General features: G+C 34.9%; 1 pseudogene; it reads left to right on the top strand.

The window, feature by feature from the left end:
• Positions 1-488: 488 nt before the first annotated feature.
• On the top strand, positions 489-17,423 carry LOC131176617 (beta-amylase 8-like; annotated as a pseudogene).
• Positions 17,424-27,275: the final 9,852 nt, after the last annotated feature.

The following is a 27,275-nucleotide window of genomic DNA, read 5'->3' as shown; positions in this document are numbered from 1 at the left end:
TAGATAGTGTGTTGTGATAAAATAAATATAAAAATTATAAAAATATCTTTATTATTGTTTTAAATATATGAAAAGTTTAAAAATATTTATTTAAATAAAATATTAATTTATAAATAATATTATTATAATAATAATTAAAGATACATTTTATTTTTTTAATTACTAAATATGCCACACAAATATATAATATTCAAATTATATGATTAGAATTTTATATATTATATAAGAGTAAAAAAAAAAATTCTAAGCCATGTTCAAAAAAAAGCCATCAATTTGATTATTTGAAAAATTATAATTTCACAATTCCAAATCGTCATTTTCAAGAAGAATTTTCTAAAATATGTAGAACATCCAATACTGAACATAATATTAAAATCTGACAAGGCCGGACAAACTTGGCTTTAAACTGATACTTCCATCCTTATCAAGACGAAATTTTTTTTTTTTTTAATTTCAAAACAGCAATAGCAAAATGCAGCAATAATTCCAAACTGGCTTAATTAGAGTGATATTTCATCACCGGCTATTGACAGATTATTAGCTATTTAATAAAGAAAAATCAATTTCTAAACGAAAAAATAAATAAATAAAACAAGAACACAGAGGAAATAGAGACTCGACCCGCTACGAATGAATTTGCAGTCAGTACTGAGTAGCATACTGTAAAAATCCATAGCGAAGATGAACACATCCACCTCCAATAACCAAGATCTTCTCCTTGATCCACAAACGCAAATACAAACCCCACTCGCCCAATCCGATCCCTATTCTCACTCTCAGCCCCATCCCGTCCAACCCCAACCCCAATCGCAACCCCGTCGTCCTCGTGGTTTCGCCGCCACTGCCGCCGCTGCCGCTGCCGCAGCTGCAGCTGCAGCCACATCAACGGACCCCGCAAACACTGTCTCCGCCAATGTTTCAGGTAAGGGCAAGAGAGAGAGGGAGAAAGAGAAAGAGAGAACGAAGCTTCGAGAACGCCACCGCCGTGCCATCACTAGCCGAATGCTGGCGGGGTTAAGACAATACGGTAATTTCCCCCTCCCGGCGCGTGCGGACATGAACGATGTGCTTGCCGCGCTAGCGCGCGAGGCTGGCTGGACTGTTGAGGCTGATGGCACCACTTATCGACAATCTCCTCCTCCCTCTCAAATGGTTAGTTTCTTTAATTTTTTTAAATTGTATAGAATTGTGTACTGATGATTGGCAATGGGTCAGGCTTCATTTGCTGTGCGATCAGTTGAAAGCCCAGTTTCGAGTGCTTCATTGAAAAATTGTGCTGTAAAATCAGCTGCATTGGACTGTCAGCCATCTGTATTGAGAATTGATGAGAGCTTGTCGCCCTCGTCTCTTGATTCAGTGGTGATGACGGAGCGAGAAACGAGGAGTGAGAAATTTGCTAGTGCCAGCCCTATCAATTCAGTTGATTGCTTGGATGCTGATCAGGTAGTTGTTTTACTAATTTTTATATGATTTGCTCCACTTTTGAGTAATACTGTCACTTGGGTTTACTTTATCTTGCAATTGAATTTCAAGTTCGAATGATGTGGTGAAATTTTAAAGCAAAGGGAGCAAATATGGCATTGGATAGAAAAAACTTGTTAAGGAACCTTTCTTTTGCCTTCTCCATTCCATTTTTCTTTTTCATTTGCTCCCCACAGATGAGTTTTCTAGCACTTTTTGAGCAAGCAGCTAAGGCATATGTGACCGGGGTCCTATAGGCACTTTGATATGCTGGGTTAATTCCTTGAATGTGGCACCAAGGCACAGTGAGGCAATATGCCAATCCTAGGGGGTTACCGTGGTTTTGGTTTATAATAAGCTTTTTGTCGCCTTTACTTCCAAACGCTTCCTTTGAACTTGATATGTGTTTTAATCAGTAAAATCATGTCTGATTGGTGGCTATTGTTGCAGCTTATACAAGATGTTCGTTCTGGTGAGCATGATGGCGATTTCGCTGGTACTTCATATGTCCCAGTTTATGCATTGCTTGCTGTAAGTATTTGCTTTCTGCTTCTTGCTGCTTCATTTTATTGTACTGTGGTTCAAATACTTTTGGGCCCTTTACATATTTTTCTGCATTTTTACCCCTGCCATTGTTTCTTTATGTTTTTCTTCTATGCTTGCAATTTTATAGCGTCTTGGTTCTATTTTCATATGGAAAATTTTCTATTTTCATATGGAAATTCCAAAACTTCTTTCTGAATGCTAAAAATTCTTCAACCGCCATGGCAGACTGGTTTTATCAACAACTTCAGCCAATTGGTTGATCCACAAGGCATTAGACAGGAGCTTAGTCACATGAAGTCATTAGATATAGATGGTGTTGTTGTAGAATGTTGGTGGGGAATTGTTGAAGCATGGAGCCCTCAGAAATATGTGTGGTCTGGCTATAGGGAACTTTTTAACATCATTCGTGAATTCAAGCTGAAATTGCAGGTAATGGCAATGCATTCCATAAATGACAACCTTTTTATTATCTGCTGTTTATTTGTTTTGCTTTTATTGATGTTTTCATCAAAATGAATCTCTTCTGCATAGAGGAGTAACAAACTAATGTGACAATAAATTCCTTATTCAGATTTTGCAATTACCTATTTTATGCTATTTCTTATGGAAGTTTGGAACTTGCATTTTTTTTCAAATGAACTTGAGGCTAGCTTAAATGAGTTGAATCCCAACATTTTAAAAACAATCTTATAGACAACATGTTCTGCTGTCATCCGCAAATAAATTGACAAATCAATATGTGATAGTTGACTCTCTCTCTCTCTCTCTCTCTCTCGCTCTCTCTCTCATGGATTTCTATATGTGAAATCGAAATTTATGAAATTCTAGTGATGAAAGGTTATTAGTTGTTAGTATTAGTTCTCTAAACAAGGTTTCCTTTGTGAGTACAGGTCATTTGGTTGAAATTAGTGTTTTCTAATATGTACACATGCATAGCTCTAAGGTCACTTTATCTCTCTCTCTCTCTCTCTCTCTCACACACACACACACACACACACACACACACACACACACACACATGAAAATGTTTGCATATGTGGAGTATATTGGTAGGTCTATGATGCTTGAAAACATTTATATGCTTTTTTTTAAATCACCTAAGTTTTCAAACAATTGGATTGTCTTGTCTATAACATAATATAGTGTAAGAATCTATTTACTTATCACAAAAGGGAAGAAAGTATCTAGATAAGCTTTCTGGTCATATGTTTATTCTTGCATCAAGTTTTAATGTTCCTTTCTTGAATAAGGAGTTGGAAATGCATCCTTGACACATACATACTTACATACATAGTTATTAAAAGCTTAAGGTGCACTAAGGTGCCAAAGGGTTCTGGAGTCTAGGCACAAGGCACAAGGCACAAGCCGCAAGGCGCAAGCAAGGTGAGGCGAAAAAAAAAAAAATCATAAAAGCCAAATAAATGTTATTATTTCATCAAACATCAAATAACATAAAACTAAACTAATAATAACTAATAAGCATTCAAGTACTAACATATTAAAACTGAATAGTCTTTTAATGTCTCAAAGCTAAAGTCAAGCAATCATAAAATAACTACTCTTTAATCTTCATCAAGAGCATCATCATATTCTTATTAATCATCTTCTACACCTTCATCCTCTTGATAATCATCTTCAAAATCAATATTTTCATTATTTTTCTCATCTTTAAGAGTTAAAGGAATATTATTTAGTTCTCAAATAAGTGGATGATGTTTTTACTTTTTCTTTTGGCATAGATCTTGAAATAGTTGCAAATATAACTTTTTTTTTTTTAAAAGATAATAAAAGAGTGGTAGTATTGAAAAATGGAAATATGGGAGATTTGCGATCCTAGGTGTAGTTGTCACCTATACTAATTTTAAAAACTTCCTAGTGCATCAATATTAGATTCTAGTAGATCGATAAATTTTGAGTTTAATGGTAGTGTTTTTTGTTAATAGAAGTGCTCGCTGAAAGTTGAAATAAAAAAAGTGTGCCATTCTAGAGCCTTGCACCTAGAACAAGGCGCATGCCTAGGCGCATGCCTAAGCGCATAGGGTAAGGGCTTCGTTAATGTCGCTTGCTTTTCTCCTGTAGAGGTGCTAGGGATGGAGTCTGGTGAGTCTTAAGTCTAAGATGAGCCATATATATATATATATATATATATATATATATATATATATATATATAAAATCTTGGAGGAGATCTGGAGCTGTCATTGTTTAGAAGAATATTTCACCATCATGCAACAACTCTTGATGAACTACTCTGAAGCCTCTTCCTCATCTGGCAAAGCAAGTTCCACTAAGGCCGTCAAACTTGGAAACGATAATGAAAATGACTATTTCAGCATCTTCTCATGTAAAAAATAAAAAGTAAAGTAATTAACTCTCCGGTCAAAGTCCTTTATTGCTGCTCTTCACATGGCTGCAGTATAAAGCATATTCTCCCAGTTAAAGCAACTTGCAAACTAACTTGTCTACCCTGCAACTCTCCACATGGCTGGCAGCCAGTGGGGATCTAGAAAAAAATTTTCCGGGTTCAATATATAAGCAAATTATATAATATATTTGGTGAACAAAAAAAATAATACACTTAATACTCATATAAACGCAATTGAATTTTAAATTTAGGAAGATAAGGCCCATACCTTTTGTAGGTAAAGATTAATTTATACCATAAGCACACAATAATTTGCTCAATATATAAGTGTCAATTAATTTTCTATTAATAAAAATACATTCTCCATTTAAAAAAGAGGGTTCAATACTTAAATTGATGAGGGGTTAATTTAAATAAATATATAAATGCATGAGAGTACTCTATGAAAAAAGAGGGGTCAATTGACCCCTCTTTTCTTGCAATGGATCCACCACTGCTAGCAGCTGCCTGTAGACCTCACAATGCTCACCAATCACTTCACTTCAAAGCACTTTCACGAGGTTAATTGAAGCTCCAATAATTCAAGGCTCCATTTGCCTATATAAAGGAACCTCTCCCTCAAAAGAAAGGCATCCCCTTGATCTTCCTCTCCTACATCTAAAACCCTCTTTTCTCCTTTGTAAAATTCGGATAGCATTCATTTTGTTAAGCCAAAACTTTAAAGCTTTGTATTTTGTTTTCTGAAGTATTAATTCACAAGAAATCTTCTTTGACTTGTTTACTTTCTATCAGTGGCTAGTCCTTTGGCCCAAATTTAAATTTTGTTTTAATTACTTGCTTACTTTTAACCTGTGGCTGGTTCCACAGCTCAAAAATTTAACTTTCAATACGTATTTAATGCTTGCATGTTCTTGAGTTTTATTTTGATAGTATTTTGATTTTATCTTACATGTATATACTGCTTGTTAATTCTTTTTTTTTTCCCCCCCTCTATCCCTTCTATCCGGGTGTATATTGGTGTGTACACGCACACATGCGCGCGCACACACACACACACACACACACACACACACACACACACACACACACACACACGTAATACCATTGTTATTATTATTATTATTATTATTATTATTATTATTATTATTATTATTATTATTATTATAATATGGAAAAACACCTTTGTCACAATTGTAGAATGGATTTTGAACCTTTTCCTTAAATTTTGAAGGTTGTATTGGCATTTCATGAGTATGGAGGAAGTGATGCTGATCAAGTTTTGATCTCCCTCCCTCAATGGGTTTTAGAGATTGGGAAAGAGAACCAGGATATATTCTTCACAGATCGTGAAGGAAGGAGGAACACTGAATACCTATCTTGGGGTATTGACAAAGAACGAGTTCTAAAAGGGCGAACTGGCATTGAGGTATTAAAAATCATTTATGAATTAACACTTGTTCTTTCTCCTATGCATTGTTTTACCTAGTTATATTGTATTATCATCCTGCACATTTTTTGCTACTCTCTCTATCTCAAATCTCAATTGATACCCCTTTAGGATTTGCTTTGCAAATTGTTCGCTGTGACTTGGTTTTGACTAGAAGTATCTTGCATCCATATAAAATATCCTAATCTAAGAAATGTATTGGAATCCACCTTTCTCTTCTGATGACTTGATCTCTAATCGCTTAAACTCTTCAATTTACTCTTACATACCTGTGACCTGTGTTGAATGAGGATACATGGAAATCAGCAGGGCAATTTGGCACATAGAATCAGTGGAAAAAAGTATAAAATTTACAGACAAAATATCCCTCCGCCCAAATAACATAGATGATGCCTAGTTCTTTAAAATTATAGTGGAGATTTAGGTTACATGAGAGAGCAAACCAATAGGAGGGTATGGAAAGAGGATTCAAGGTTCTCTTTCAGGCATTTTAGCCCTTTGCATAGTAATTAGTAAGTCAATTTTCAGTTGGTCATACTTGGTTAGCCTTTGCAAAAAAAAAAAAAAAAAAAAAATCATTCAAGCAATTGTTTATTGCATTTCTGTTACTTATTATGATTCTCGAATATACGCAGGTTTATTTTGACTTCATGAGAAGCTTTCGGATGGAGTTTGATGACTTGTTTGCAGAGGGTGTCATTTCTGCTATTGAAATTGGACTTGGAGCATCTGGGGAGCTAAAGTATCCTTCTTTTCCTGAAAGGATGGGATGGAGATATCCTGGCATCGGTGAGTTTCAGGTATCTGTTTAAGTTGACCCGATGCATATCTTTCCTTTCTGTTGTACTATTTTAGGTTTGTTCAGAGTCATTTGATGTTATGTGTTGTCAGGTAAGTTTGTAGGATGCAACAGTGTTAGATGAGAAGTGTACATCATGATGTTGCCATGACATTCAGGTCCTACGTTATAATGCTTTCGGAACTGAAAGCACTTGATGGATTTATGCTTGTATTTTCACATTCAGTTGAACCCAATTCCCATGTTTAATTTATTCACTGATATTATGCAGATAAAAAGTCTGGAAATCTAGTTTACTTGTAGTGATTGGTCCTTGTGACCATCTAATGATCTGGAACAGGACCTTCTTTATTGTTTATTGAGCAAAAGCAAAATACTTTTTTATTATTTTTGTCAACCACATGCCTAATGTGTAACTCTATTTTTTTAGAGGAATCATTGCTGATTATTGTCGTGGAAGCAATACCTTTTCTTGGAATTTTTCATTTCTATGGAAATCTTGTTGACAAGGAGCTGACAGGATTATCTTTGTATCTTGTTTTCTTGGATTCTGTTAGTTGCTTCCTAGAGCAGATAGAAGGATGTGGTTTTCAGACTCTTATAGAAAATTCTTTTGTAATCTGTCTATTCTCATCTTGTCATTCTCCATATCATTTTTATCATTCAGCCAATAAAATTTGGAAAGTTAAAAATTGCTGCTCAAAGTAAAGGCTTTGTTTGGTCTACAATTCTTCAAAAGTTGATTACTAATGATATTTTGCAAAAGGAAAAAAAGGCGGCCTAATAAGGCCTCATTATTTGGGATCTACTTTCTACATCTTGGAGCATAGGGCATGTTCAGAATCTTTAGAGACTTTTTTTGGTTTAAAATGGCTAGGATTTGATGGTAAGAAAGATGCCAAAGTTCTTTGGAATTGTGCTCTTTTTTTGTTTTGCTCTTTAATTTGTCGTGGGACAAGGTGTTGTTTTTTCGGTTCTAATTGGCTTATGCATTTGGAGCTTGTAGGGGTTATTTTGATTGTTATTCAACACGAGTGGATGTTGTTACTTTTTTAGCATGTGCTTTGTGTATTTGTTTGTTGAGTTTCATAGGACACCTTTTCGTTGACAATTTATTCCATTTTTCTTTCACTATAAAATTTATTTTCACACACACACACACGCACTCAAACACACACACATGCACCAGTAGCAGAATTAATACTTAAGATTGCTTTATCTCTAATGATTCTACCAACTTGCAAGTTATTATCTTTTCCTTGTTTGTCCTTGAATTATACACTTGGAGTAAACTATTTACAAGGATTCTGGATTTTGTTTCAAAAATGAATTTTTGAAAAATAATGTGAATTTCTCAGTGTTAAGTGCTTTATATATGATGGATGCCATTACTGTGGACCTAAGATGCATCTATTGAATAGGTGTGACTGTGCACAGTTTCTAGATGTTCCGAACCGAGGTGTGACTGTGCACGGTTTTTAGATGTTCCAAACCAAGCTGAAGAAATTGTACCATACCGGAACCAAAAAAGAACTCTTACTGTAAGAACTAAACTTAGATTTACTGTTTTGGTTCGGTTTTGATTCATAAAAAATTGAACCAAAACCTATTTTGTACATATGTTTTTCTTATGTTTTGTAGGTATATTTTATACAACCTATTTTCTTATGGATCTTTTTGGCCATTTAGTTTTATTAGACATGAGGTCTACATATATCTAAAACTTGTAAATCCTTTGATACTATTTCTGTCCGCTTCATCTTAGGCCCTCTTTCCCATTTTCACTTATTCTTCTGCTAACTTATAACACTTTCATCTCAAGCATTTGATTCATTTTGTTGTACTAGGGCATCAGATATATTTTATAATGTCAATAGAATTATAAATATTTATAAATGTATATAATTTAATAAAATCTTTTATTTTTCTAACTTTTTTTTTTCAAATAATTTTTGTCAAATGCATTAAATCATCTTATAATCCATAATTATATGACCATATCACATGTTAGCCATATAGTATACCTTTTAGTTCTTAATTATATATGTATCTTTTAGTTAAAGACTATATAATTAAGAAAAAGGTAGAAGATAATATAATATTCTTATTAAGGAATATATAATATATTTTTGATATTAATATTATTATTTTAATGTTGGTTTTATTATTTTTATTGTTGTTTTGATATTAGAAATTTAAGATTGTTTTTACTAATTTAAAATGAACACAAAAATGCTTTAGTTTTAGTTGTAAAAATTGAAATTTGAACTGAATAGAACCAAAATTGAAATCAAAATAGAACTGAAACTAGAACCGGAACCGTATTGAAATTGCTTAGAACCAACCAGAACCTAAATTGAACACCCCTAGGTGTGATATCTGAAAACCAATTGATTCCTAGAAGGCCTAGTATGATGCTCTTTTATTTTTTTCGTTATTATTTGCATGTTCTTTCTCCTGTTTTTCAACTGCAGCTTTCTTTTAATTATTTCTCTTGCCTAAATTCATTTGCGTTTATTTATCTGTGTGCCTGAACCTTCTTATTCAAGCCAGTCCCAAGTCCATGGGTCCTTAATTGCCTAGTTCTGAATCCAAAGAGAAGGGTCATCAAATTGCTGGCACATCAAACAATGTCCTAATTGTGTTAGGTGTGCTATCCTCTATGGGCTGATTCTAATAGCGTACATATTCTTATGTATATCCCTATGATACATAACTAGTTCGTTTTTTGAAAAAATAATTATTTATCAAGAATTATTTTTTTTAATATATGGTCTTGCAATTTTATGTAAATCAATAGAATGTGCGTGCAGTGAACAATTTGTGATAAGTGGTTTATTTTTCATGTTAGACACCCCTACAATGGTTTGAAAATTTTAATATCCTAATTTGTGCTATATGTGGATGGGTCATTACAGTGGCCAGTGTGGTATTTTAAAATGAATTTATGTATGCAATGTTTTCATTTAATCCATTCTCTTTCTATATGGTTTACAGTTTTTTATGATCATACTTTGCAACTTTCCAGATTTTGATACACTTGTTTAATTCCCATGTCCGTGTATTATTGGATGCTTTAGCCTGTGTGGCAGTATTAGTACCTTAAACAGAAGTTGATGGTTATTGTCCCATGATATGTCACTATAAAATGTGTGTTTGTATGGTTACATTGACTCCAGTTTTGCTTTGGGTAATTCAATTTCCAGGTTATTTTTATGTACTTACTCTGATTATTGATTGCTTTTCTACAGTGCTATGATAAATATTTACAACAAAGTCTACATAAAGCAGCTAAATTGCGTGGGCATTCATTTTGGGCAAGGGGCCTGATAATACTGGTCAGTATAATTCTAGGCCGCATGAAACTGGGTTCTTCTGTGAACGAGGTGATTATGATAGTTACTTTGGGCGCTTTTTCCTCAATTGGTATGCCCAGACATTGATAGACCATGCCGATAATGTTTTATCTCTTGCAAGCCTTGCCTTTGAGGATACAAAGATAATTGTTAATGTAAGTAGGAATTGTCTATGATGGGAAGTAGTTTAATGTCTGTCAAAATATTTCAAAGCTGGATTGATGACATGTTTCATTTGTTAATTTTCTACTGGTTATTTAGATGTAATGTCTTATAGTAGTAGACTTTCTGTGAAAGAAATCCATGATCTATACCAGTAACAGTAAGGCATTGTGCCACTTTAGAATTTTCTACACTTGCTGTGTCATTGCCAGTCGCTGGATCTGCTAACATAACTGTCACCACCACCACCATAACACCTCCACTTTCACTTTCAATGGCACTGATGTTGTTCCGCCACTAATCTTATAGGGTAACATTACTTTAGCACCATTTACACCTCCACGTACATGAAAACCAACTTCATCTCTGCCACACTTCCTAACCTTGCATCCACATTGAAGCTTTGGAACCTTCCTGAATTTGATTATTATTATTATTATTATTATTTTGGTGGGGTGGGTGTTGGGGAGGAATTACAGACTTCTATGCTTTCCTGAAATGGTTTTTGGTAGTCAGAATGAGTTACAATCATCAATTGCAAACGAGAACTTGGCTGCATTCCATTTATTGACACATTCCTTCAATTCCAAGTACAAACGAGAAGCTATGGAATACTGTTTTACTTTTTTTTTTTTTGTGCAAAACCTAGGGAAAAGTACAACAAATATAAGGGGAAATGATTGTGCCATTACGAACTTCATGTTTTCCTTTCCGAGAGTGTGGATAAAAGCAGGTTACAGTTCAGATTCATTGATTTGGGTGAAATGAACCACAAATTGGAGAGTCATAATAGCTTGATTAGGTCATAAAATTCGTTGACCAAGTTTGTGTCAATTGATTTATCGATGTTCAGTTTGGGTCTGCGTATATGCATTGGAGTTATTCATCCTTGGAAGATTGTCCTATTTTGGAGTTTTTGGCTTCATGTGAATTTATTAGACATGGGTACTTAAGTGAAGGGTTTAGGCGATTGTACCTCTCACATTGGCAGGTCCCCACAATTTCTTACCATCTTTTTCTTTCCTTATAAAAATGACAATAAAATGAAAAAGAATTAACTGATATGTTTTAATAGAAGACATCCAAAATTTGCTAAAGCAATTTATAGAGATCTTATGATCCTTTTCCATTTTAGTAAATTCAGCTCCACTCAAATTAGCAATTTTTTAGTTCCGAACTAGTTTGGTTCTTGCTATATGAATCGCATTCTTCATTTCACTCAGTTTAGATTAGAACTTTCAGAAAGATGTAGAGTTGTTAAATCCTTCCTAACTGCTCCTCTGTTGTCCTAGGTCTAGTCTTTTTTCTTTTTCTTTTTTTTTCCCCCTTAATTTCTTACAATTTTAATGTAAACAACCCTGCATATTGATGCATTTGGTCTATGATACATGTTTCCTGACCATCTAAATCATGGTTTCAATTAACAGTAGTTATGTAACTGCTATTATTTAATGGATTTTTAATGCTCTGTTATTGTTATGATATATAATGGGAATGTAGTAGGGGCTCTTATTTTGGATGCTTTTTCCAGTTTTTTCCCCTGAAATTTCCACATCTCCAGGCACCATTTTCCATGTCGTTTAGCCTTCTTCAATCTAAATCTCTCAAAATTCTTGCTTCTTAATTTCACTTTGTAGCAAGGCAAAAATAAATTCTTAGGAGCATATTAGGCTTTTTGTAATTTGTTATTATTGCTTTTGCAAATGTGTTGTAAATACATTTGGTTTTAGTGATGGTAGTGTTAATAGCAATAGTGTAATTATAGTGGTAATGTTATTAGTGATGAGTTGGTTTCGATGGCTTTTTGTGTCTATTTGGAATTCATTCAATTTCACATATACTCAAGGATTGATACTTCAGTAGAGCCCTCTGGCCAGCCATAGTCAACTTAAAGCTTTTCATAGTTACTTGCATTCATTTTACATATTGTTTAACTGATTAGTTATAAAAGGTGGATTTTGGAAATAATTATGTTGTTTTCATAGAACTATAATCAAGCGGATGACATGATTGATGGTGGTGGTGCTTTTTTCTCATGGATAAAGAATCTTTATGTAAATAAAAGATTTGAATATGCAGATTCCAGCAGTTTATTGGTGGTATAACACCACTAGCCACGCGGCAGAGATAACAGCAGGATACTATAACCCCACAAACCATGATGGCTACTCTCCTGTTTTTGAGGTGTTGAAGAAACACTCAGTCACAATGAAATTTATATGCTCAGGATTGCATACTTCTGGTAATGAGAATGATGAAGCACTTGCTGATCCTGAGGGCTTGAGTTGGCAGGTGATAACCCTTTTATTGTTCCTCAATAACCCCCTAGTTCCTTGGGCTATATGGTTTCTTGGATGTTGTAACTTTTGGCTCATGCTGAGTGGAGTGAACCCAGGGGTTTCTCATTTAAATTTGATGATGCACATATTACTTTCACCATGTAAAAGTAGGCATTTATTGAACCATATCTGTTCCTACAGGTCTTAAATTCTGCTTGGGATCGAGGATTAACAGTAGCTGGTGTGAACGCGCTTTCATGTTATGACAGAGAAGGACATATTAGAGTGGTTGAGATGGCAAAGCCAAGGAATGACCCTGATCATCGTCACTTTTCATTCTTTGTCTACCAGCAGCCATCACCTTTGGTTCGAGGAACAATTTGCTTCAGTGAGTTGGATTACTTCATTAAATGCATGCATGGTAAGAATTTTAAAGCCTAACCCATGGTGATTAAGACTTTTGTTATTGAGTGTTCAGATGGTCCTTAACATAAAATTGCATTATTTTATTAGGTAGTTTGGTGTTTCTTATTATCTCATTTTACATGGAATTTCACTGTAGAAATGTGTCCTGCATTATCCTTCAGCTAAGAAGGTTCCATTTTTAATTTTAAAAATACTACTTTTAATAGTCGACAAGTCATTTAATTGGTTTGGAATCAATTTCTTGTGATCTCGTAATTCTTTTAAAAGTAGTATAACCACAACATTGACTGGATAAATAAACCAGGAGCCTTTAAAAGTCCAGGCATGGGCCATTGTCCATTCTCACTCTTAGCTTTAACAAAAAAAAAAAAAACGAAAAAGAAAAAGAAAAACCCTGTGCATTTTATCAAGTTTGATCAAACCTTTTAATTTAGACAATTTAGCCTGATTTGGGAAATAGTTTCAATTTTAGCCAACTGTTTAAAAATTAAAAAAAAAAAAAATGACAACGAATCCTCTCTATCTCTCTAAACCCCCCCCCCCCCCCCCCCCCCACCCCCCAAAAAAAAAAAAAAAAAAAAAAAGAGAGTTCCCTTGCTGTAAAGTTAGCCTAGTTCTTGGACAAGGAAATAGGCTTTACATTCTTGAAAGATTGATTGATATGAAATCATAAAGGTTTGATTGCATTGGCTTGTAATACAAGTTCTCTATTCTCTACTTTATGAAAGGGACGTTAGGTGCCTTGGTAAGACCTTTTTATGTTGGAACATACATGAGGGTGCTTGGTAAAATATAACATTATTTGGCCAAGTGATGTTAAGAAAATATTTGATGTGGCTTATGTTATAGGTACTTTGGGTAATCTAATTAGTTATAGTTACTGTGGATTGTTTTGTTTTAGTCAAACCTTACAGAAAATTCACATACTTGTTCTTTGTTGATATATTGAAAAATTATCGGGTGTCTTTGGCTGTTTAATGTGGCATTGGGTGGGAGAAATATTTAATGTGTTTATTTGTTACTAAACATTTACCATGTGTATTTTTAATTATTAATGGAATAAATAATAAAATTATGGTATCTAAATTTAGAAAAAAATATTAAAAATAATTTAAATTTTAAGAACATATATCGTAAATATTTATGGATACTCTTGTTCATTATCTCCACATACTCTTTTTTACTATAACTTTCAAGATCTGATAATGGAGATTTATAATGATTTTAAATTTATATAGGCTTTCAATTTTTGCTATTAAAATTTAGTAGAATTATTTTTATTAAAAGTGTACATATTTATTTATTATTATTATAATATACATAATAATTATTATTAATGATTTTTATTTAATTTAATGTATACATAACATACTTTTTTGCAATTATAATTTATGAATGTAGTTATATATTACTTTATTTAAATTTTTATGTTAAGATATAAAAACTAAAAATTGACATTAAATAGTGATAATAATAAGAGGGGTAAATTTGACAAATGGAAAAAAAAAGATATAATAGAGTGCCACTTGTCACTTTTAGGTGCAACTTATTTTAGAGACTAGTTATATGTGTATATATATATGCACTTAAGAGAATGAAAGTGGATAAAGCCTGTGGACCCGATGGAATATCAATTGAAGTGTGGAAGTGTTTGGGAGATATGGGAGTAGTATGGTTAACTAAATTATTTAATAAGGTTCTAAACTCAAAGAAAATGCCTGATGATTGACGGAAGAGTATTTTAATACTTATTTTTAAAAATAAGGGAGACATACAGAGTTGTTCAAGCTATAGGGGAATTAAACTCTATGAGTCATACTATGAAGTTGTGGGAGAGAGTTGTGGAATATCGACTACGTCATGACACTTATCTCTCTCCCATTCAATTTGGCTTCATGGCCGGTCGTTCAACTATGGAAGTGATATTTCTCATTAGAAGCTTAATGGAGAAATATAGAGATATGAAGAAAGATCTACGTATGATTTTTATCGATTTGGAGAATTCTTATGATAGTGTTCCAAGAGATGTTTTATGGAGAGTGTTAGAACAAAAGAAGGTGTCTATTAGATACATACAAGTGTTGAAAGATATGTCTGAAGGAGTGACTACTATTATGCGCACAGTGGGAGGGGATACAAGAGATTTTCCTATCTTAGTTGGATTACACCAAGGTTCAGCTGGAAGCCCTTACCTTTTTACGTTAGTTCTAGATGAATTGACGAAACATATACAAGAGAGTATCCCTTGATGCATGATGTTTGCGGATGATATAGTTCTGATAGATGAGATGTGGGAAGGAGTCAATAGAAAGCTAGAGCTTTGGAGAAGTACTTTAAAGTCAAAGGACTTTAAGTTAAGTAGAACGAAGAAAGAATATATGCATTGAGCGAAGGCCGAACTGGTGATAGAAAAGGAGTTAGTTTGGATGGAGTGGTATTGCCACAAAGTAATCACTTTAAATATTTCGGCTCAATCTTTCAAGTAGACGGGGGATGTGAGGAAGATGTTAGTCATAGGATTAAAGCCAGATGGTTGAAGTGGAGACGTGCCACGAGAGTTTTATGTGATCGTAAGATTCCTAGTAAGTTGAAAGGAAAATTTTACTGTACAGCCATATGACCAGCCATGTTATATGGTAGTGAGTGTTGGGCAATGAAGGGGTTGTATGTGTCTAAGATAAAGAGTTGCGGAGATGAGAATGTTAAGGTGGATGAGTGGTCACACTAGACTAGATAAAGTCCGTAATGAGAGTATTAGAGAAAAGGTAGGAGTGGTGCCAATTGAGGATAAGTTGAGAGAGGGGAGATTAAGGTAGTTTGGTCATGTGAAGCGTAGACATACGGAGGTTCCAGTTAGATAAGTAGAGCGCATTGGGTTAGATGATAGAAAGAAAAGAAGGGGTATACCTAAACTGACTTGGAGGAGAGTAGTACAACATGACCTAAAAGCATTACATATTCCTAAGGATTTAGCCCAAAATCGTTTAAAGTGGAAAAAGAGAATTCATATAGTCGACCCTAATAAATTTTTGGGATAAAGGCTTAGTTGAGTTGAGTTGAGTTAAGTATAGACTAAATATCTATCTTATTATGGTTGAGTTATAGTTTTACATGTGTTGAAAATCAAATCCTCTATTATTCTAGAATTAAACCATGAATGATCATTTTGCCTTGTGTAACATGCCCAATATTAGTGGATACCTTTTATGCAACAACAAAGGTACTAAACAAAGAAATCGAATATATATATATATATATATATATATATATATATATATATATATATACACTAGCTGTAATTTCAGTTGACATCCAAAGACTTTATACCTCAATTGGTGTGATGACAACTTCCTTAAGACCATCAATCATCAGACGTCACTGATGCTCTTTTAACACACGATAATACATAATAATGTAACAGGTCTAGGTGAAATTAAGCTGCTGTGTGACAAAGAAAAACTGCAGAAACTACTTCCCAATTATGCCAAGGTGCCTAACTGTATCAGCAAGCTGCCCTTCTCTCTCTCTCTCTCTCTCTCTCTCTCTCTCAACAGCGATCTCAAACCACCTTCTCTTTATTTGTATTTTCTAGTTCAGAATTGGATGAAATGACATGGTTCAGTTACAATTTTGTCATCTCAAAATGTCAAATGAGAAAATAATCAGTATTAATTCAGTGGAAAGCTCTCTCCTGTAATAAGAACAATCCAAATTAGAAAATGCTTGCTAGGCGAGGAATTGTGTTTGTGTTGTGATGGATGCAGCCTTTGGTAGTAATTGTGATTGAAGAGGGGGAAGCCTTAAATCACCTTGTTGTTATGTTATATCTTATGGATATTATATTATTTGTTTGGCTTAATGGTAAAAAAAAGCCAAATCTTTTTCGTGTTTTTGCAATTATGTTCTATCCTTTTATTTTTTGCGAATTTGTCCCAACTTCAAAGGTTGGTTGCAGTCTAATGGTAAAAAATTGAAGTTAGGGTGCTAATACAGTTGCTAGGACAAATTACTTCTTTTTCATTGTGGGATCCACATATATGTACCCCAAAAGTTTTAAAAATAATATTTTAATTAGAGTTATCTGAGCCCCCCAATCTAATAATAATAATAATTATCTTTCTAGTCAGCTGCCGTATAAGCACCTCTAACTTCAATTTTGACCACTTGGACAAACTTACGACTAACCTTTGAAATTGGGGCAAAATTGCTAAAATTGAAAGGATGAGATGTAATTGCAAAAACATGGGAAAATTGTCCTTTTTTTGATTTTTTTTTCAATTTATTATTAGGCCTATTTGTTTTAGCTGTTCATTACACGGTAATGTTTGTTGTTTTAATCATTGCAGGGCGTATATCTGGTGATTTAGTATCCTGACAAGGAGTTGCTTTCTTCTTTCGGTAGATAGATAGATAGAAACTGCTAATTTCAACTGTAGTCCATAGTGGGAATGGTTATATGAAAGTTATTGTTGCAATTGCAGCTCCATGCACCAAATTTGTAACCTTTCTTAAATAATTGTAGACTTTGGTAGTTCCTTATTTTCTTTGCTATAACAATGCTTAGCTGCATTTCTAGAGGTAAATTCCCCATTAATCACTATACCTTAATTCTTATCATGGTAAAAAAACTTCAATTTGTTAATATGATATTGTCACCAAGGACACCACTTTGTATGGCGTATAACAGGAAGGGCTTAATTGCTTTCCACTGGTGTGCATATATATGTGTAGGTTAAGTGGATGTCGGGGGGAGATTTGTTCACAAAGAATAATGTAGAACTTAAAAGACTAATTCAGGCTTCCAAAAATGTCAATGCTATAAAAGGTTAAAGCTTTCAAGGAATCGCCCTAAAATGAATGAATATGGGGTTTAAGTGATGGTTATTTCGTTGGCTAAATTGGAAGGAATTAGGACGAGTAAGGTGAATCGATGTTTTCTTTCTCCTTTTTCCTTCCACTGATATAAGAAGGGTGACGTCAATTTTCTGTAGCCTTCTCTCTCTCTCTCTCTCTCTCACTCTCTCTCTCTCTCTCTATATATATATAAAACTTTTGGAGAGTGTATTCTCGTCTCTACCATCATTTCTAGGGTTACTAACCTTTCCTCTATTGGATTGCAGCCTGCTCATACCTCTCACGAGCGGGGCTCTTCCCTCGCTTGGAAGTAGGTTGTCCCAAGGCTGCGCTGCAGGCGCAGGGTGAGGGAGGCGATCTCCTGGTGAGCAACCTTCTTGAGGCGACGTGAGGCGCATGAAGGTGTAGAGAGCGCCCAAGCCCACTTAGCCTTATGAACCCACAAGAAAAGAAAAAGGAAAAAGAAATTTGCATAGTAATAAATGAATTAACTTGTGCATTGTAATGACAATGTTAATACATTGCCAGGTTGCTTAGTTATTAGCTAGTTACATAAAGTTAAGCTACATTTCTAATATGTTTTAACCTAAAAATCACTTATTTGTATTCTAATTAGATTGTTATTATTTATTAGGTGAAAACTAAAAAATTATTTATATGCCATCAATTATTTCTTCAAATAAGTAAAATATATTATCAAATATGCAATGATTCATTGCCTGAAAATAAAATTAAGTATCTCAACATGTAGATGATTAATATAAGCACTTGATATCTAAGCACCAGCACAAAGAGACGCATCTTACCCTTCAACCACATAAATAATGTACTTTTTTTTCATTACAAATTGTTTTTATTAATTGTTGATTATATTGCTGCAGCATAAATAATTTTTGGCTTCTGTTATTTCACTTCATTGCTACAAAAAGAGCATTGTATGCAATTGTATCTTCAAGCAACTTATATAATTCGCATTACGCAACTTTAAATTGATTGGATGCGCTCTGCATGCTAATAATCTTCACATTTCCCAACACTGAGGGAGGCATTAAGGGGTCAAGGGGGGCTTTGGGTCTCTTGAGATTTTGAAAAATATTAGGGGTGTAATAATTCTTTGAATAAAAATAAAAGTTAAATTACCTTAAACTTTTTTACTTTTAATAAAATTAATATTTATATTTTTTTTTCAAGAAATGCAGTTATCAATTTTTTTTAATTTTATAACAATCAACTTATACAATTAAAATATTATATAATTAATCTTTATAAATTTGCTTCAAATAACATTTTAGTCCTTGAATTTTTAGGTAAAATTAATTTTTAATTTCTAAGAAAATAAAAAATAAGAGACTAAAATGTTATTTCATCTAAAAAATAGACAATAAAAGTTATTTAACACAAGTAAAGGATTAAAATGCAATAAAAAATTAAATTTTATATATTTATTAATAAATTTAATAATTTCTCCAATAAAAGAAAATATGACGCGTCTAGAGTTTTAGCTATTTTTTTTTTTAAGAAAATCTATACTAAAAATTAATGAGGATTTCTAATGTCGCGAATTTTTAGATCTGTACCAAATATGTTCTAGAATAACAAAGTTAGAAATTTCAATTTAATGCTTAGATTTTTGATAAATTAATAATGAAAGATCAATTTTGGTACATCCTTTCTATTTCTCTCGTTTAATCATTATAACATTCAATTAAGGTAAATTTTCTTGAATAATAAAATTTAATGAGTTAGTAAAAAATTTAGAGATATAAATATTTAGTTTTATACAAAATTCTCTATAATTTCTTAATTTTTTTTTCTAATATCAAAGTTGAGGTAATTGAAAGAAATAATTAATGCTCAGAATTTTTTAAGTTGCTAACAAATTTATCAATATAAAAAACAGAAAATTTTATCAATTTTTTGAAAAGATTATAATTTTAATTTTTATAAGAGAAAAAAAATATATATATATTTATTTATTTTAACATAATTATATAAAATCGGCTCCCCTAAACAAAATTTCTGGTTCATCACTGTTTCTCAAATGCGTAAATCACTCGGTGGTTTTTTTAAAAATGCATTAAATATTTGAGAGTACAACTAAATTGTACCAATTCCATAATATCTGAAAATTTTAAATTAATATAAATTCTAAAATTAATTTAAATAATAAAAATATATAATTATTGTAAATAATATAAACATATAAATTGAATTTTCTAAAAAAAAAAGACATTTAACAATTATTTTTCTCTATAACTTTTTATTTAAGCTAAGAATGTGATTCAAATAATAATCCTAATTTATTATTTCCCCTCTCACGTTACAGCTACTCTCCCATCTCTCTCCTCTCATTTGTGATCTTATTATTATTATTATTATTATTATTATTATTATTATTATTATTATCCTAAATAATAGTAGTGTGCAAGCAGTGGTTCGATTTGAAACCGAATCAATAAAACCAAAAATAAAAAATTTTAAAAACTAAATCAAATCGATTAATAAAAGAAAATCGAACCGATAAATATCGGTTCGGTTCGATTTTAAACCGATCAAACCGAAATTTATAAAATTTCATATTTTTAACATTAAATCTAAATAATAAAACATAAAAACAAAAAAAAAATTAAGAAATCAAAACTCAAAAATCTTAAGGTTCGGTTTGGTTTTCTTTGATTTTGATTCGGTTCGATTCTATTTAGTTCTATTTTCTTTGATTTTCTATATATATATATTAATAATTTCCGTTCAGTTTGGTTTTTTTATTTTTTATGAAAATAACCGAACCGAACAGATTAACCAAAATTATCAAAATTATAAATCAAACCGAATCGATTGAATTTTAAAATCTAACCTATTGAACCGAATTGAATCGGTTCGATTCAATTTTTCGGTTTAAACCGAAAACTGCTCTCCCCTAATCCTAAACAATGAAAAGCATGATTTTTTTTTTTAAATAAGAATTTCTGATTTATGATATTTTTTTACAAAATTTTTATTTTAAATTACAAGAAAAAATTTAATTAAGAAGAAGTTAAGTAGGTCTAAATAACAGTTTTAAATATATTTAAAAATTAAAATTAATAAAATTTTAAAAATATAAATATAAATTATAAATAATATAAAAGATTAAGGGTAATTTTGAAAATTTCAATGGTGCTCCCTCTTTCACCCATTTATATATATTATTATTTTTTTAACAATGTGTGCAACATGTTATTACATTCGTTATATAAATCTTTGATTTAATTTTTAAATAAAGTACAATTTAATCCATGAGATTTGGTAAAATCTATAACTTAATTCATGTGTTTTCAAAATCAAATAAGTTAGTCCCTAAAATTTGATAAAATTTAAAATTTAATATATTAATAATAAGTATTTTTTAAATTAAAGATTACATTATATATGTTTTAAATATATTATAGATTACAATATAAATATAAATTTAATTATATATTTTTAATTATTTCATAATAATTATATTATTAATATTTCTAAGTAGTATTTTTTTTCTTTTTTATATTTTACTCGCTTTTATTATTTTAAATATTTAAAATATAACAACTTCAAATTAATACCGAGGAGAGTATAACTTCTCGCATAAATATATATAAAACTATTAATTATTGTAACATTATGATCAAAATCAGTGGCGAAGGCAAGACATTTTCTTTTAGGGGCTGTTATATATTTGGTATATTGAACATAAATGTAACACCCCAAATTTTATTATTTATGAGTATTTTTGATATTTTAATTTTATTTAAATTTTAGGAATTTTTTTGAGATTTTTCGGATTTTAAAAATCGGGTTCGATTTTCCGAAAATATAAACTTTGATGATTTTTAAAAATTAATTTAAAGACCACATGGCAAAACTAAAAATATATTTGGAGTCTACGTAGTTTTCTGAGTTTTACGGTATTATTTCGAAATTTTTGGACCTCGCTTTGGTCCAGGCGAGTAAAAATTCAAAATTTTGTATTTAATCGAATCGGCCGAATCGAACCGGACCGGATCGGACCGGACGAATCGACCCGGCTCCCTTTCCTTTTTCTTCTCCCGCGCGTCGTCCCTCTCTTTCTCTTTCTTTTCTCTCTCCTCCTCCCCGCTGCCGCTCGATTTCTCCAAATCCGCCGATCCGGCACCCGATTGGACCGGGTCTTGTGTCTAAAATCATCTACTCGGCGAGAGCTTTCCATAGACACCAAGAACGCCGAAATCCATTGAGCGGTTTGTCCGATTTTTGCTCGGGAAGATTTTAGCCCATTTCGACTTTTGGGCTAGATTTCTCAAAAACCGTGAATCCCACGAGGAAACCGAGGCCACCAGCACGCTCCATTCGTCGAGAGCTTCGCAACGACATAAATTTCGAATTTTCCGACACCGTTTTTTGGTGGGTCCCACGGAACTTCGCAGTTGTAATTTCGAGCATTAAATGAGCTTAGAAAATTCTGAAAAATTTATGTGCTAACCCCGTGTTATGGGCTTCGTGTAGGTATCCTCGATTCGCGGAAATTCGGCGATTGACCGTTTGCAAATTTCGGGCCAGACAGACCCGTGACCGGAAAAGTCTCCGAATTGGGCCGAGGTTTTGGCTAGCCCCCCATTGTCAGACGTCCCGAGCGCGTCCCCGAAGTCGGAATCGGCAAAGGTAAACCCGAACCTAGTTTTTACGTAATTTTCTAGTGCTTAAATAGGATTAAAAATCCATAAAATATTCGTGGTAGCTTAGAAAATTACGATTCTTTTTGCAATAGCTTAGTAATATTGCTAAGGACATGGGCTAAGTTTTATAATTTTTAGAACTTGTTTGGGCAGTTTTTGCAAAAATGATCAATAATAAGGACTAAATTGAAATTTTGCGTATTGTGATGGATGACTGATTTGATGGGCCCAGGAGGGGCTGTGTGATATGATTGAACTGTTGATATATGGATTGTGAGTATAGAAGTGTGTTTTGAACCCTTTTGCAGGTTGGGTAGGTCCTAGGTATAGGGGAGACTTCTGGATTTTCTACGCGACTTAGGGCGTAATTGGTCTTTTTCTTTGTTTGTATTGAGTCGATTGTATTAAATAATTGTAATATAATTGTCGTGTGAGTAAGATGACCTTCTTCCTCCACCCAGCCGCCACGATAATTTGTCGTCAAGTCGTGAGTAAAATATTAATTTTAATTGTAATTTCGATATTATTATATGTTCACATGCCCATGCATCACTTATATGCATATATTTATTTAGTTAAACTCTAGGCACGATTTATGTTGCATTCATAATCGTTAATATGCCATGGATGTTGTTGTGGTAATTTGGAGGCGGTGTGTGTGCGTTGGCGTGCGTGTGATGTAGTGTGGACTATGGATAGGGGCGGGGTAGTCACGGCTTGAGTAATTGGGGACCCATTCCTTGAGGGGTAGTCACGGCTTGAGTAATTATTTGGGACCCTCGATTTGGTTATTAAGTGGAAGTCCGAGCTTGAGTAATTCGGCACGAGTTGGATTTAAGAGAGTCAGATAGGATCACTCCCATATGTTATGATTGATACTACAGGTGTGTGAGTGCTCCAAATTACCTTTTGATGTTATGATGTGAAAATGTTGTTGATGTTGCATTTCACTCTACGAGTGCATTAGTTCTAGATAGTTATAGAGATTATGGTTAAAATTGATATTTTACTCTCTCGAATTAACGCTCACTCTGTTCAATATTTTTTCAAAGGACTCTGGGAGGATTTTATTTTGGTTAACCTACTTTTCTCTCCTCGCAGTCAATTATTCTTGTTTGTATAAACTTGTTAAATCTTAGAATTTCGCATGTGTTAGAAATGTTATTTGATTTGGGTCTATAAACTAAATTATTATTTTGGGACCTGTAAACTTAATATGCTATGCATGTTTGATGGATTGGATGAGGGAGCTGAGCTCCCATTTATTATTATGTTGATGAGTATGTGGAGGGTGAGCTGAGCTCCCCAATGGATTGTTTATTGTGTTTACAGGTCGGGTGAGTCGAAAACTCCCGTTGGAAACTCCAGATAATCGCCTGACTCAGTCCGTGTGTTTTCTAGATATTGGGCCCAAAAGGGCCTTAGAGTTGGGTTAAAGAACAGTTAAGGCTTACTACGGGCTCGGGGCTTTAGGGTGGCCTGTGTCCTAGTCTTGTCCGGTCCCCCATAGGTTGGGTCGTGACAAATGTGGTATCAGAGCTTAGGCTCCAGATTCCTAGGGAAAAGTTGTCTAAAGTGTTGGGAAAAGTCTAATAGGAGTCACATGCGGAAATATAGGGTCCACATTCGTCTTGCATTGTCATCTTTGCTTCTAGTTTCTGCTCCATATGTTATGTATAAATATGAGTCTATAGAGCTGTGCAATGTGCAGTTTTGAATTTTGTGGGCTAATGCTGCTGAATTTCAGGAAAATGCGTAGAAGCAGGAGAGCTGCCACTGCACCAGAACCAGATGTGCCTGACGAGGTGTCAGCACAGGATGAGGCGCCTGCCCCAAGGAGGTGGGGTAGGAGGCCTAGAGCTGCTCAAGTAGAAGAGCAGCTACCCACAGTTCAGGAACAGTCTTTCATGGCACAGGGTCCCATGGACCCCATGGCAGCTACTCTAGCTGGTCTGCAGAGAACCATCGACATGATGGCGCAGTATATGGTCCACCCTCCACAGCAGCAGCAGTCCACCGCACCAAGAGGGGAACCTTACAAACAGATCATAAATTTTAAGAAGTTGGTGCCTGGTACCTATGATGTGTCAGACGATGCATATCGGTTTTGGATTCTGACGGCGAGAGCAGAATCTGATTGGACTGATAGAAGATTGATAGAATGTATGCAGCACGTCATGGGGGCCATGCCTAGGCAATGGATGAATGACTACGTGTTACCCCGGATGGAGGGTTTGACATGGGCTCAGTTTGTGGAACTTTTATCAATCGGTTTGTGCGTAAAGCTTGAGATCGAAGCGGTGGGCCTTTGAGGCCTTAAGACGTAATGGCAGTGCAGTAGATGAATATGCTACAATTTACGAATTGAGCAGATATGCCCTACAGCAGTAGCTACAGAAACTATGAAGGTGAAGAGGTTCCTAAAGGGGTTTGACAGGAGGTATGCGAACCTGGCCATGATGTCGGATCAGTCTTTTGATGTGGTGGTTGATCGAGCCAGACAGATTGAGATTAGCTATGCTGTGGATGACAGCGGAAGAGCAAAGAAAAACAGAGCAGAGGGTTCCTCAGGTGTCCCTTCCATGGGTACTCCGGACAGTGGTGGCCAGGGTAATTACAGAGGAAAGGGTAGGAGCAAGAGAAGTGGTTTCAGACACCGACCACGAGGATCGCACTGGACAGTGCGGATCGGCAATGGTAAGCCGAGTACATGAGTTTAGGTCCGGTTCAGATCCTCCTTGGCACCTTGTGCACAGTGTGGAAGAGGACATTCAGGACCTTGTTTGATGGGATCAGGAGTATGCTTCAGGTGTGGCCAACCGGTCACTTTGCTGAGAATGCCCCATGTTCACGAGCCACGATGGGGTCACAGTGGTTCTATTGCGAATGTTCCTCGGCTTGTATCCGGTGCTTCCAACATGGCAGCGATCGATTCGATGGCCAGGCCGAGGACAAGGGGACGTGGATTTGGAGGCAGATCAGGAGGTAGAAGTCGATGTCGTGGTTACGCCACTCGTAGGGGTCAAGCTCGGGTTTTCACCCCGACCCACCGGGATGCTCAAGCTTCAAATGCATTGTGGCGGTATTCTTCCGTCCTGTTCTTATGAGGCTCGTGTTTTGATAGATCCGGTGCTACGCACTCATTTGTCTCCCGTGTTTGCCATGAGGTTGGGTAGAAACCCTACAACCTTAGAATGCCCTTTGTCGTAGCTACCCCACTTAGTGACAACATAGATGTAGACATGGTATTTCCGGGCAGCCCGGTGGTAGTGGATGGAAAGATCCTCCCACAGACTTGGTTCCTCTACCGGTAATGGATTTCGATGTAATCACGGGATGGGTGGTTGGCAACTCATTATGCCACCTTAGACTGCAGGAACAAAAAGGTATACTTCCACATACCTGGTGTGGAAGAGTTTAGCTTTGATGGTGACAGGAGCGTGGCTCCATATAATTTGGTGTCAGCAATTAGTGCCAGAAAAATGTTGAGGCGTGGATGCCAAGGGTATTTGGCATTGGTGAGAGATACATCTGTAGAAGGTGTCAGCATGGAAAATGTTCCTGTTGTCAGAGAATTCATGGATGTCTTCCCTGAAGAGCTTCCAGGGTTGCCACCAGAAAGGGGAATAGAGTTTTGTATTGATGTTGTGCCGGGTACAAACCCCATATCCATGCCACCTTACAGGATGGCACCAGCAGAATTGAAAGAGCTGAAGGAGCAACTACAGGAGCTTTTGGACAAGGGTTTCATACGTCCGAGCACTTCACCCTGGGGTGCTCCTGTTTTATTTGTGAGAAAGAAGGATGGGTCATTGAGGTTGTGTATCGACTACAGACAGCTGAACAAGGTGACTGTGAAGAACAAGTATCCACTTCCTCGGATCGATGATTTGTTTGATCAGCTCCAAGGGGCTAGATTCTTTTCCAAGATAGACCTGCGATCAGGCTACCATCAGTTGAGAATCAGGAATGAGGACGTGTCCAAAACGGCTTTCAGGACAAGATATGGTCATTATGAGTTCTTGGTGATGTCTTTTGGACTCACTAATGCACCAGCAGCCTTCATGGACCTGATGAACAGGGTGTTCAAGCCATTTTTGGACCGTTTTGTCATCGTATTCATAGATGACATTTTGGTATACTCTCGGACCGAGGAAGAACACGTGTGGCACTTGAGGATGGTGTTGCAAACGTTGAGGGAGCACCAGCTATATGCCAAATTTTCAAAATGTGAATTTTGGCTAGAAAGCATCTCATTCTTGGGACACGTGGTTTCTAGTGACGGCATTCAAGTGGATCCCAAGAAAATTGAAGCTGTAACTGATTGGCTTAGGCCTACAACAGTCACTGAGGTGCGAAGTTTTCTGGGTTTAGCTGGTTACTATAGGCGTTTTGTACAAGATTTCTCCAGGATAGCGGCTCCCCTAACTAAGTTGACCAGGAAGAATGTTCCATTCATTTGGACAGATGACTGTGAGGTGAGTTTCCAGAAGCTTAAGGAGTGTCTAACCACTGCCCCTGTGTTGACACTACCTGTGAGTGGTGAAGGATACACCGTGTATTGTGACGCCTCCAGAGTTGGCCTAGGGTGTGTTTTGATGCAGAATGGAAAAGTAGTGGCTTATGCTTCAAGGCAGCTGAAGAGGCATGAGCAGAACTATCCCACCCATGATTTGGAAATGGCGGCTGTAGTCTTTGCACTAAAAATCTGGAGACACTACCTGTATGGTGAAGTGTGCGAGATATACACCGACCATAAGAGTTTGAAGTACATCTTCCAACAGAGGAATTAAACTTGAGACAGAGGAGATGGATGGAGCTTCTGAAAGACTATGATTGCACCATCCAGTACCACCCAGGAAAGGCCAATGTTGTGGCAGATGCTCTGAGCAGAAAATCTTCTGGCAGTTT

Source organism: Hevea brasiliensis, unplaced genomic scaffold (genome assembly GCF_030052815.1).
Source record: "Hevea brasiliensis isolate MT/VB/25A 57/8 unplaced genomic scaffold, ASM3005281v1 Scaf187, whole genome shotgun sequence".
Classification (NCBI taxonomy): domain Eukaryota; kingdom Viridiplantae; phylum Streptophyta; class Magnoliopsida; order Malpighiales; family Euphorbiaceae; genus Hevea; species Hevea brasiliensis.
Note: the sequence above shows the minus strand (reverse complement) of the source record. Positions and strands in the feature narration are given on the sequence as shown.